This window comes from Rhinolophus sinicus, chromosome 18 (genome assembly GCF_057876585.1).
Source record: "Rhinolophus sinicus isolate RSI-liver-muscle chromosome 18, RSI-T2T, whole genome shotgun sequence".
NCBI lineage: Eukaryota > Metazoa > Chordata > Mammalia > Chiroptera > Rhinolophidae > Rhinolophus > Rhinolophus sinicus.
This window is the reverse complement of record NC_142518.1, coordinates 2,830,949-2,842,997: the sequence shown is the minus strand read 5'-3', so window position 1 is coordinate 2,842,997 and position 12,049 is coordinate 2,830,949. Positions and strand designations below refer to the sequence as shown.

The following is a 12,049-nucleotide window of genomic DNA, read 5'->3' as shown; positions in this document are numbered from 1 at the left end:
GCTGGTTAAATGATAGTAATTTATACGTGGAATATTAGGCAGTCGTGAAAAAGATCGCATGCTTTTGTGTGTGACTATATGTACTTCTACACTAAGCAAAGTATTTCTAGAAGATCAGAAGACAAAGTTATAACGTCCTCTAGAGACCAGGGGCTCAGAATCCATTCTCCAAGCTTGGTTAATTCTTGCGTGCCTGTCTTTGTGTGCTTTCTGTTTTTCCATGTATGTTCTGACCTGTTTAAACCATCCATTACATATTCTTGAGTTCCTTCATTTTATCACAGTGCTACACTGGGCTCTGTTTTTGTAAAATAGTCACGGGCTTTCAACAAACAAGTGACACGCTGTAGAAGAGGCTCCTGTAGCACGAATTCTGCACATGAATGCTGCTCATTTGTGTTCCTCTCCACTGAAGTCCTGTGAACTTGAATGAAACTCCTTGTGCGATGAAGATTAATAACGAGTTCATTTCAGGACAAAGGAAAGGTCAACCTTTCCTGGAAGGTACAATATGTCTTTAAAATAGCGGCGACGTAAGGTCATCCACCGTAACTTCCATCTTTTACAAAAGAAACAGACATTCTTGGGGCTGGGTTAAAATTTGCCCAGCCCATGCAAACGTTTACATAATGGTTGGTTTAATTCCTGAGCACATCTTTAAATCTGTGTTTTTGTGCTTAAAACTCAAGAAGGAATCGTTAGTGATAACAAGAATATATGGGCCATAACTCTTACGTTAAACAGCTATGAAGGTTAAAATCCTGAGATCTTAGATTTGCAGGTTTGTATCCAGGTTCTAAAAATTCTGCCAGGAAGTGCGACAAACTTAAAATATTCTCAAGTGCCAACAATTTTCAATGCTGCCGCTGAGCAGACAGGCTGTAATTGTTAAGAACACATCTCAGGAACATTTGGAAAAGAAAGTACTTGACATTTATTTAATTGTGCTTCGTCAAAAAATGAACAGTTAACAGTGGATAGGTGATAATTAGTAGATTGTATGTGTGTGTGTGTGTGTGTGTGTGTGTGTGTGTGTGTGTGTGATGATAAGATACGAATTCAAACTCATTACCTTTGGAATATGGCAAAGCCTCTTTGATCAGCCAGAGTTCGGATAATTTATAGACGTCAAATTAACTGCTGGGCTTCTCCTGTAGAATTCGGGAAAACTGACAGCTTGACATGGCAGAAGTAGGATGCTGCTTTCTTTTCAAATGCTGAGCCAGCTTTTGTTGTGGAATTGAGTCACACTTTTGCCATATTTCGAGCATCACTGGACATCCCCCCAAAAGAATATGGAGTCCTGAAACTTAGTCCCATTTGTGTGATTCACGCATGTTATGGTTTGAATTGTATCCATTCAGAATTCATGTGCTAACGACCTAACCCTAACCCAGAATGTGACCTGATTTGGAGACACTGTAGGATCGATGAAGATGTAATTAAATTGAGATGAAGTCATTAGGGTGGGTCCTAATCCAGTATGACTGCTGCCCTTATAGAAAGGGCAAATTTGGAGACAGACATGCATACAGGGAGAACGTCACATGAAGATGAAGGTGGAGATCAGAGTGGTGTCTCTACAAGAAAAGGAACAGCAAAGATGGCCAGCAAAGCATGAGAAGCTAGGAGAAAGACATGGACAGATTCTCCCTCCCAGACCTCAGAAGGAACCAACTCTGCTGAAACCTTCATCTTGGACTTCTAACCTCTGTACCGATGAGAGATTAAATTTCAGCCAGCCCTCTTGAGTAGCTGTAGAACTTCCATGACCAACAGTGAGGACTGAATTTGTTCAGTCGTGGGCAAGACATCTGAACTGCAAAATGAGGCAAAACTCAGAAAATTTCTAGAAAAACATGCTGTATCTTCCTAGAAAATGTATAGTAGCTTTTGACCTACCCTTGAAAGGTTTGCCAAGGCCTGTGGTCAAGAAAATCACACAGCAGTTCCATTAAAAAAAAAGAAAGAAAGAAAGAAATGCCACCCCAGATTAGAATTTAAATTTGCATTCCCAGTGAAATTTTATGACTCCTGACAGACACATGAATTTTAGAGCATGAATGACGCTAAGTTTCCAGTTGACGTATGTACGTCTCCTATTGGGACAAAGGAGGGTATAAAACAGCACGTAGCAGAAGTCTCACATGTGTGAGGGTTCCAGTCTCCTCTGTTCCTGTAGAAGGAGGTCCACCATTGTACTGCATTTCTCCTAAAGCATCTTTAGTCACCGCCCAAGAGTAAGACCTGTCCCCATCATCCCTACCTCCTGACAGCATGACATTCTCAGCCGTCAGGCCAAACCAGCTATGCTAAGCCAGGGCACACACTCGTCCCTCCGTCTCCCACAGTGAATTCGAAGATGGAACATGATACGGAACTTGACTGTAAAGCAGCTGAGAGTGACAACATAAAAAGAGAGAGAGAGAGAAAGTGGACTTGAAGCTGGTTTCGAGGTGTGTCCACTGTGCAGTTCCGTGCTCTGGAGTCCGGTGCTGAGTCCTGGAGGCATTCCCCTGACAAAATGGCCCTTGAGTCGCCCCTAAAATGCTCTTCTCAGTTCCTCAGCTGCACGGATGCGATTGCCAGGGGCCCAAGCTGCTGTGCTCTGATATCCATCACCTCGTGCTTCCCAAAGACTAATTAACACCCCCTGCACCCCTCAGCCCCGCAGGGTCCCTGTGTGTCAGGCATACGAATGGATCTCACTTCCTGGAAGTCAGAAGACTTTGCTGGTAATCAGCATTGGCGTGAAGACACCCAAACCCCTTTCGCCATTTTCCTATCCCCTTTGTCTCCCTTTCGCTCAAAGTCTGACTTGCATTGAGCTCTGGTGGCCCTCCAAAACTTACCCAAATCCCACCCCATGTCCCTTTGTGCAAGTATTTCTCACAAAACCATCCTTTCCCATTTTGTCACCTCTTTGCTTCTCTGAGGAGCCATCCTAGAATCTCCTTGTCAGGGAACCCAGATCAACCCCGGCATTCTTTTGGTTGATGTCTTCCACCCAACAAGGCAGGTCTGTTTGTTTTTCCAAAGTAGAAGTTTTTACCCTTCAAATGAGAACTTACGACTCCACCAACTGAAGGAGAGTGGGGAAAATTGCCTACAGCTTATAAACGACTCTCTGTCTCCCTTCTGGGACCATGACTGTCTCAGAAACTGTTAGGGTCCAGGTTAGGTAAAAACAAAAGCCACCCAAGAAATTGTTATATTTTTACAGCCAGAAGTGGAAGTCTGCTGGTATCTAGTGGACGTATGTAATTCTTTTGGGACCCTCTTTAGGAAAAACAGAAAAGGTAGGTAAGTCAGATATCATAAATATCAATATATATTTTTAAAATAGTCTGAGATGTAGGATTAAGCAGTGTTTGAAAGCTAAAGAGAAAGAGCCCCAGACATAACATAGCATAATTTACATTTTTTTCTTTTCTTTCTTTTTTCCCCTTCAAGTTCACTCCTAAGCTCTCCCAAATGCATATATCTAGGTCAAAAATTAGAATCTGTTAGTGGTACCGATGCTGGATTGACCTGAATGATATTTTTCAATACCCAGGTCCAATTCCAGAAGTTCCAGTGCAACTGGGAAGAGGTGGGGTCTTAAGCTGGCACGGCGTCCACAGCTGAGGTGAAGAAGGTCAACAGGAAATGACCTCACAACTCATCCAAATGGCCATAGTAGGTAAGTCCCGTGACCTCTATGCCTGTAATGCTGTCTGTCTGGGCTGCAACGGTGAACACTTTGGATCAAATCGCTGATCCATTTGGAAACATAGTCAGCTTGCTTTGTCTGCCCCTGAAGGGGTGGTACACTTGGATCTAACAGCCAGGAGAGTGATGGATATTTTTGTAAAATTGGCATTTGAGTGACTTGTCCATTTCAGCCATCCAAGCCATCAAATCTGCAGTGGGAAACTGTCCGCAGAAATGCATAAATGCTATAGAAAATATTTCTGAAGATCCTCGCTACTTCCAATAACTAAGTTATAATTTAAAAAAACAATAAAATAGGCACAACTTAATATGTAAGAGGAGGAACGTGACTTGTATTCCATGAAATCTTCATCACAAACTTTTTGGGGTAAATAAGGTCATGTAAAATTTCCTTTATCTGATGTAAACATTCGTTATACTTTGGTATATGAGTAAGATAATTTGCGCAATTAATTATATTAAAATGCGTAGTTGCTCTCATTGATGTGTTGAGAACTTTCAACATGCTGGGAAAAAAAAATCAGTTGAAATACGAACTACATATTTAGGAAGTTTTGACATCTATATATGATTTATTCAATAGCACTGCTTTCCCCTCAAAAAAGAAATCCAGCTAGTGACTATAAATAGGTAGGAAAAAATCCTTCTATAGCAGTGTCATGTGGTAGAAACATAAGACTAGCCATTTGTGGAAGTTCAAATTTTCTGGAAACTACTTTCATGTAAGTAACGCAAAACTATTTTAGTAAATATAGTTACTGCAACCCAAATATTATCATTCGAACATGTGACCAGTCGCAAACAATATAAAGATATTAACAACATATATCTTTTTGCTGATTGTAAAACTTTGAAATCCAATGTGTATTTCATCCGTGGAGCCTGTCTCAGATTGGACTGGCCACGTTTCCGCTGCTCATGGTCCCACGTGGTTAGTACTGATCACATTGTACAGCAAAGGTCTTAATTATTATTTCTTTTTCCCGTCAATTACCTATGAAGTCCTCGTAGATATCTAAGTATCATAGGAGACTAGGGATGGATGGGACCACATATATTTCTAGTCCAAAGACGCATTTACCAATGATGATTCTAGGGTTCCAAGACCTTAACTGGCTTGTCTAGGTCACAAAATTAGTGGGGAAAACTGGATTAAAACTCAGTTCTCTGCACCAGGTTGGTACCTTTTCTCTCTCTCTCTCTCTCTCTCTCTCTCTCTCTCTCTCTCTCTCTCTCTCTCTCTCTTTCTCTCTCTCTCTCTCTCTGTGTGTGTGTGTGTGTGTGTGTGTGTGTAAATTTAATTCCCATGCATGTTTTCCCTTACTATGTGTGTCTTAGAATGCTGTATTTCTTTGGGAATATCGTCAAACTGTCCGTGGTGGCCACCCACTACTGTTCATACCATATGAAATCCATTCCCTTTCATTATGGGCAGGCCCTGTGATTTACTTCTACCCAAGAATCTGCTCATGGTGAAGCACTTTTTCAGGTGTAATGAATGTCCCAAATCGGTTGATTCTGTGTTTGCTAAAAGGGAGACTTTCCTGGGTGGGTTTGATCTAATCAAACAAAATGTCTAATGTGAACTGAGCCTTCATGGAGCTGAGAGACCTTCTTTCAGGCCTGATAACAGGTGTCCATGGAGGAGAAACCCAAGTGGCCCAGGGCTGTGCATGGCTTCTAGGAACTGAGGACAGCCGCTAGCACCTGGGGGTAACCTCTAGCCAACAGGTAGCCAAAATGTGGGACCGTCAGTCATATTGCTGCAAGGAAGTGAATCCTGCCGACAACCTCAGTGAGTTTGGAAATGACTTCTTCCACATTTTAACCTCCGGATGAGAACACAGCCTGACTGCTACCCTGTCTGTAGCCTTTGAAATCCTGAGCAAGTATCCAGCTAAGCCTTACCTAGACTCCTGAGGCACACACACTCTGAGATAATCATGCATGTTGTAAGCCTCTGTGGTCCACATAATTAGGTGAACAGCAACATAAAATGACTACAATATCTGTTTCCAAATTTTCACCAAGTGCACCCTATACAGAACTGACCCCTTCGTAACACTGGAATCATTTATCAATGTTAAGAAGACTCTGTTTCAAGCAAAGTGTTTGCAGACAGTGACTAAATCAGACGTAATAGATGAAAATTAAGTAATACTTTTTTTTTTATGCAACAGCAAGCTACCTTTTGGGTTAATGTGTCACTTTTGTTTAATCCATTCAGATAAACAATCTTAAGGAAAGTTGAGCTTTCCTGTTACAAAATCCAGTAACTTGGGTGCCAACAAGAAATTGTCATGAATGAAAAAAGGCTAATAATATTTATTAGAGCTACAGGCACACCTCAGAGATACTGTGCGTTTGGTCCCACACCACCACAATAAAGACATAAAGAATATCGCAATAAAGCAAGTCACATGATTTTTTGGGTTTCCAAGTGCATATACAAGTTATGTTACATTACACTGTAGTCTGTTAAGTATGCAGTAGCATTCTGTCTAAGTAAACAACATATATACCTTAATTAAAACATACTTTATTGCTAAAAAATACTAACCATCATCTGAGATGTCACTGAGTGTAATCTTTTTGCTGGTGGAGATTCTTACCTGCAATTTGTAAAAAAAAAAAAAAAAAAAAAAAAAAAAAAACATTACCTGAGAAACACCATAAAGTGAAGCCCCATAAAATCATGTATCACTGTATAATGCAGATTAGAAGATTTTTAAAAATTATGATGTTGAGAGTTACATAGCTACAGGAGAACAATACATTCTAGACGATGGTTGGGGGGGCTGTAGTTCAAACATCTACAAGGCTACGTTGACCAAGAGTCTGCGTATGTGCTTATATGTCTGGATGATATCTTAATAGCTTCACCGTCAGGAGGATGGCTGTTAGTTTGCACAAAGGCCACCACTCATTTATTAAACGCCTTTGGCATTGTAATATAAGAGAGAGAAAAAAATCAATGTGTTCACTTCAAAAATCGATAGATTGCTGAGGTTGGGCAGTGAGTATAGGGAGCACATAATTACAGAGATCTTGGGAGAGGAGAGACCTAATCTTTAAACCCGTCACACATACGAGAGAGAGTCAGGTGCTCTGAGAGCATGGCTTCTTCAGGCAAGTCTATCCTCTCTAGGTCAGATTCATATTTGGTCTAAGAAGTAAAAAAACACACAAAATACTAGCTGAGCAATATTAATTTCTTAGCATGATGAGTTTCTTAAATAGTAACAATCAACAATAATAATGGTAGCCTTATTAAACATGCCCTCTAAGTCACTCATTTTTCTAAGGGTTCTAAAAAAATCAACACTTTATTTAATGATTCTACGATGGAAAAGCTACTATTTACCCCAACTCATAGATGAGCAAAATTAGTCAGAGGAAAGCAAAGACTGCTTGGATTCAGAATTAAGGTCTTCAACCCTTTGCTTCACTGGCATTACAATGCAATCATACATGTATCAGTTTCCTCTTCCTGTGTAATACATTATTCCAAAACACAGCAGCTTAAAACATTTATTAAAGTCAAACCATTTATTATCTCACAGTTTCTCCAGGTCAGGAATCTGGGTGAGGTGCTCAGAGGGTACAGTCAAGATGCTGGCCATCTGTGTTCTCATCTAGAGATTCGAAAGGAGAAAAACCCACTTCCAAACTCATTCAGGTTGTTGGAAGACTTACATCCCTTGTGGTTGTAGAGCTGAGAACGCCAGCCGTTGTTGGCTACCAGGCAGAGGCCACTCTCCTATGTTCACAGCCATTCTCGGCAGCTCACCAGGTGGCCCTTCCCACATGACCACCTACTCCTTCAGCAAGAGGATGTCTCCAAGGGAGCCTTCTAGCAAGATGGAATCGTAGGTCAAATAAGTAAAGAAACACAGAAGAGACAGCCTATGATCCTGGGAACACCCAGGGAGAAGGGCAGATGCAGGATGGTATACCAGAAGTTGGAGGTCACCTTCAAATTTATCCAACACAGATGGAGGTCAGGTGGATTATCCTAATATGGCTGCTTACGTCATTGACGCAAAGGGAGAGCCTTTCTCTCAGGGAGGGCTTAGTCCATCTTTCAAGGATTTCTATCTGATTAAGTCAGACCCACCCAAGGTAACTTGCCTTTACATGAACTCAAAATCAATCAATGTGCAGCCATTAATTACATCTGCAGTCTCCCTTACAACTTTCCATAGTTTATGTCTAGAAGCAAGTCTCATCTCTCACGGACACTATGAGAGGGCATTAAACAAAGACATGAACACCAAGAAATGGGGACTGTTGGGGTCACCTTAGAAATATAGTGTCCATCGGGGGTAACTGAACTGCTCTTGCACAATGTCCGAGGATATAGACTTCCAATCACAGATATCAATGATACAGCAGTTAATCAAATAAACCCATTTTTCAGGCAAAATGACTGCCAAAATGCTTTACTCAAAGACCCGTAATAAAGGCAGTATGAAAGGATATTCTTTAGCACAAAGAGTCATAAACTCGATAGGACGGGTGCAACATAAGTAAAGGTCACCGTGAGTCATTTTGGTAAATCTATAAATAGGTGCTAATTTAAAAAATCATTGAATGCAATATAAAAATTTTAGACTGAAAAGCAAAGTGGAATAGAAATGCTAAACACTATGACTAAGGAATGAGGGGTGGGGAAACTATTTGACCAGTTTGGGTGTATTCACACCCTTTTCCTGTACAGAAAGAGGATGAAGAGCTTTGACTTTCTTTAGAAAAATGGTTATGTGACTATTTAAAGTAGCAAGAGGAGGGAAAACTTAAAAAAAATGAGCTAACTATGAATTCAATCATCAGTGGTTAGGAAGGAAGAGTTAAAAACGAAGCCAGATAAAGCTCAGGGTGAGAAACGGAAACACACTTTGAGATATTAGAAATATGTCCATTTATAATAGTAATTACACTCACATGGTATTAAAACTAAGTAAACATAACGCCACAGCTCAACAGTATTTCTTAGCAACCCATCTATAACGAAATTAAAAGATTTGGAAAATAACAGACATGGTCATTGTCCAACAGGAGAATGGTAACCAAAAGGAAGCTGACATATAACTGAAGACAAAAGCAGGGACTATAGGGTTGGAACATTACAACATCAGAAAAACATCTTATAAATCCATGATCATCTCAGACGTGTAATGCTAACAATTGTTGACCCCCAGAAAGAACACACCTACCAAGAAGGGCTCCTGGTGGCTAACTGGTCTCAAATGAAAAAAAAAAAGAAAAGAAAAGAAAAAAAAAAAAAAGGCCAAGCAGCCATTTACATACAGGGGCCTCTCAGGCAAACCAGCATCAGGGAGAACACAGCACTGACCTGCCTGCCATCTGAACCAGCCCTTGTAAAAGACTTTCTGCAACTGTATTTCAACCAATAAGACTTAGATTTTTCCCTGTCCAATAGGAGCTGAGTAGCTATAATCCCCATCAGCATCTTCACAGACCAATCAGAGCCTCTCCATTCTGACCAATCAGGACAGTGCCATTTGGACCAATTAGGCTGCAAGGATTTAGAGTCCTTATTTTCATGAAGATGGACCAATCAGGAACCAGGGGTGGGGACTTGTCTCTCTATACAAGTCAGCTCCCCACTGGGTGGGAGAGTGCATGTTCTCTTTCCATGGAAGGCTGAAAACTGTTTCCTCATTTTCTGGGCTGGAGCTGAAATATCAAGACTTCTTGCTAGAACAGAGTAGAGCGAGTTGGAGCAGAGCAGATCAGAGCTAAGAGGAGAGGGGCCCAGCCCCAAAACCTCCTCACCCCAGGGCTGCATCACAGCTGTGTCCTATCAAAATGAGTTGTTTGCACTGAATAGTTTCCTTTTTCACCACACCCCAAATCGGGCATTCCTGTTGGTGTTGAATTGGTGCCAACAGCGACCATCATTTGGCCAAACAGTCTTGACATGTGTAAAACTTAAAATGACAAAATTATCCAAAGATGTTTTTAAAACACATCTTTCCTGGGAGATTTGAGTGAACCTCTTGTCAACTATTGTAAAAGGAAACACAAAAAAATAAATAAATAAAAATAAAACCTGGAATGTGGTAATTAAGAAGCTCAACCTAACTGATATATCCTTAAAAAGGCAGTGAAATATGTTGAAGGAAAACACAAGGCACCCTGCATTATTTTTGTAGGGCATCTGAATCTAAAAAGTTGATTAACCTATGCTGCAAAGGAAATCTCAAAAAAAACAAATCCAAGTATCAAAGTCGTGAAGACATTTTTCACTGTCCTTTGTGCAATTATATTAGATATCACGAGTAAGGAAGTATAAAATACATATATGTGGATTCTAAATATATGATAGTCCAACTGTTACATATTAAAATATGCAGTTTGCAATGCATGGAATGTGGAATTCAGAAAAAAAAAATGTTAAGCATCATTAGAAAACATGGGAGAATGAGTTTACATCCTTGGGTTGAAAACTGGGGGGGTTCAGAGCAGGTGACCCCAAGATGTGCCTCACTGGTACACAGATTGTTTTGAGCTAAGGGCACTTTTCCTGAGAAACTCCACCCCCTCCCTTGACTACCTGGAAGAACTTAAGTTAGGGGCCTTGCCTGTAATAAGAGATTATCAGAGATAACCTTTTTGACCTGTTTTGTGTTTCCTCAACATCGCTCTAATTGTCATTCTGCTATGACCTTTTGAAGCCCCAAGTCACCTTACCTCAACCCTAGGTCAGAACGTCTTTTATACCCAGGTTCCCTTTCTGTCTCTGAACCTCTCCTGCAAGCGGGGTCTCTCAGGCTGTCCTGTACGTGGGGTTCCCATACACATGTACGTGTTAAATTTGGTCATTTTCTCTTGCTAATCTGTCTCATGTATTTGATTCGTGGACCAGCCTAAAGAACCTTGAAGGGAGAGGAAAATTTCTTCCTCCCCCACAGGGCAAACCTTATGGGATTGTTAAATCTACTATCTCAGCCAGGTTATAGCTAGCACCCACCGTTGCTGTTCAGAGAGACCCTGAAATTCTTCAAATTATGTCATAAATTCTGATTTTCCACGGGTCAGACCGTCGTTTGTGGACTGCAACTATCTATCTTGAGGATGAGATAGCATGCTCAGCCTCTATTTTCTGTTTCCCTGGGCCCTGCATGTTGAAATCGCATGGAGATAAGGCTGCAGAGCTGTTACTACTTGGATTGTTAATTCTCTTTCTTCTGTAATCGGAGTACTTCCTCTTCCTGCTGTGTTTGTAACGTGTTCACATTCAGAACCTTCCATTTCAAAACAAGCGTTCGTCTTAGAAACATCTTTCGTGACACTCAAACACTGCCTAGTAGTACACAGAAACCATATGGTACCTGATTCACAATTTCCCTAAAGCATCAATGCAGAAGATGAAGGATGAAAAAATATCACACAAAAAAAGGTAAAAATAGGGTGAGATAGCACTGATTATAATTTCATACGTTGATGTGGAAACATCAAGTGCAGGTTTTTAGAAAACATTCCAACATGAGAATGGATTTAAAGTGCCTTTGTTACAACAGCAGATCTCATTAAATGTGCAGGAGGGGGGAAAATGTTATTCATCAAAAAAACTATGGTTGATGGAACATTATACATAGATATATTGGAACTGTCCTTTGTTTCCTTTCTATGCCTTGAATAATTTCACAGATAAACATGTAAGATCAATTTCTGACTTTATTTTTCTTCACATGGCAGCTCCATTTTAACTCTTTCAAGAGTCCTTTAGGACTTAAAAATAGAAAGTGAGGACTAACCTTCCCGGGTACACCAGCTCACATCTGAGGTCATTGCAATTCTAAGTGAAATGCCGTAGGGAGGAAGGTGAAAAGAAAAGTACTGTTGCTGCACATTTTTTAATGGTATAACTTTGTCTAACGATGTAATAATCACATTAAAGTCATCACCTTTCCATAGAACCTCGTCCTATAATAAAAGGAACTGTGAAAATTCAATTAGATGTAGAAAAGTATTAACCCCAGCACATTTGATTTTAAGTGTGAAGCAATTAGAGAGAAAACAACACTCATTTAATTATTTTCTCTGAAATAAGATTATCGTCAGAATCTACTCGGCACTTTTAGGGAACATTATTGTTTCCCACCCTCCTTCCTGTATCCAAATATCTATTTGGAGAGTGATTCATGCATAGGTGTGCTCAACGTCGAATAGCTAAGAGAACAGGGAAAATTAAGATTAATAATCGGAAAGCTGTTTGGTGATAACTTTACCTAAGCGTTTCCTTTTTGCAACTGCAGGATAGAACCAGAGTGCCAGCAGCCACCAGGGTGCTCCTGAATCGTCCTGT

General features: G+C 40.5%; 1 protein-coding gene across 3 annotated transcripts in view; it reads left to right on the top strand.

The window, feature by feature from the left end:
* Positions 1-12,049, top strand: part of PUDP (pseudouridine 5'-phosphatase) — a 495,490-nt gene that overhangs the window by 467,216 nt on the left and 16,225 nt on the right. For all 3 annotated transcript variants that reach the window (XR_012493489.2, XR_012493490.2, XR_012493488.2), the window contains one exon: positions 3,557-3,682. The gene's annotated coding sequence lies outside the window, so the exon portion shown is untranslated. The remainder of the gene's footprint in view (positions 1-3,556; positions 3,683-12,049) is intronic.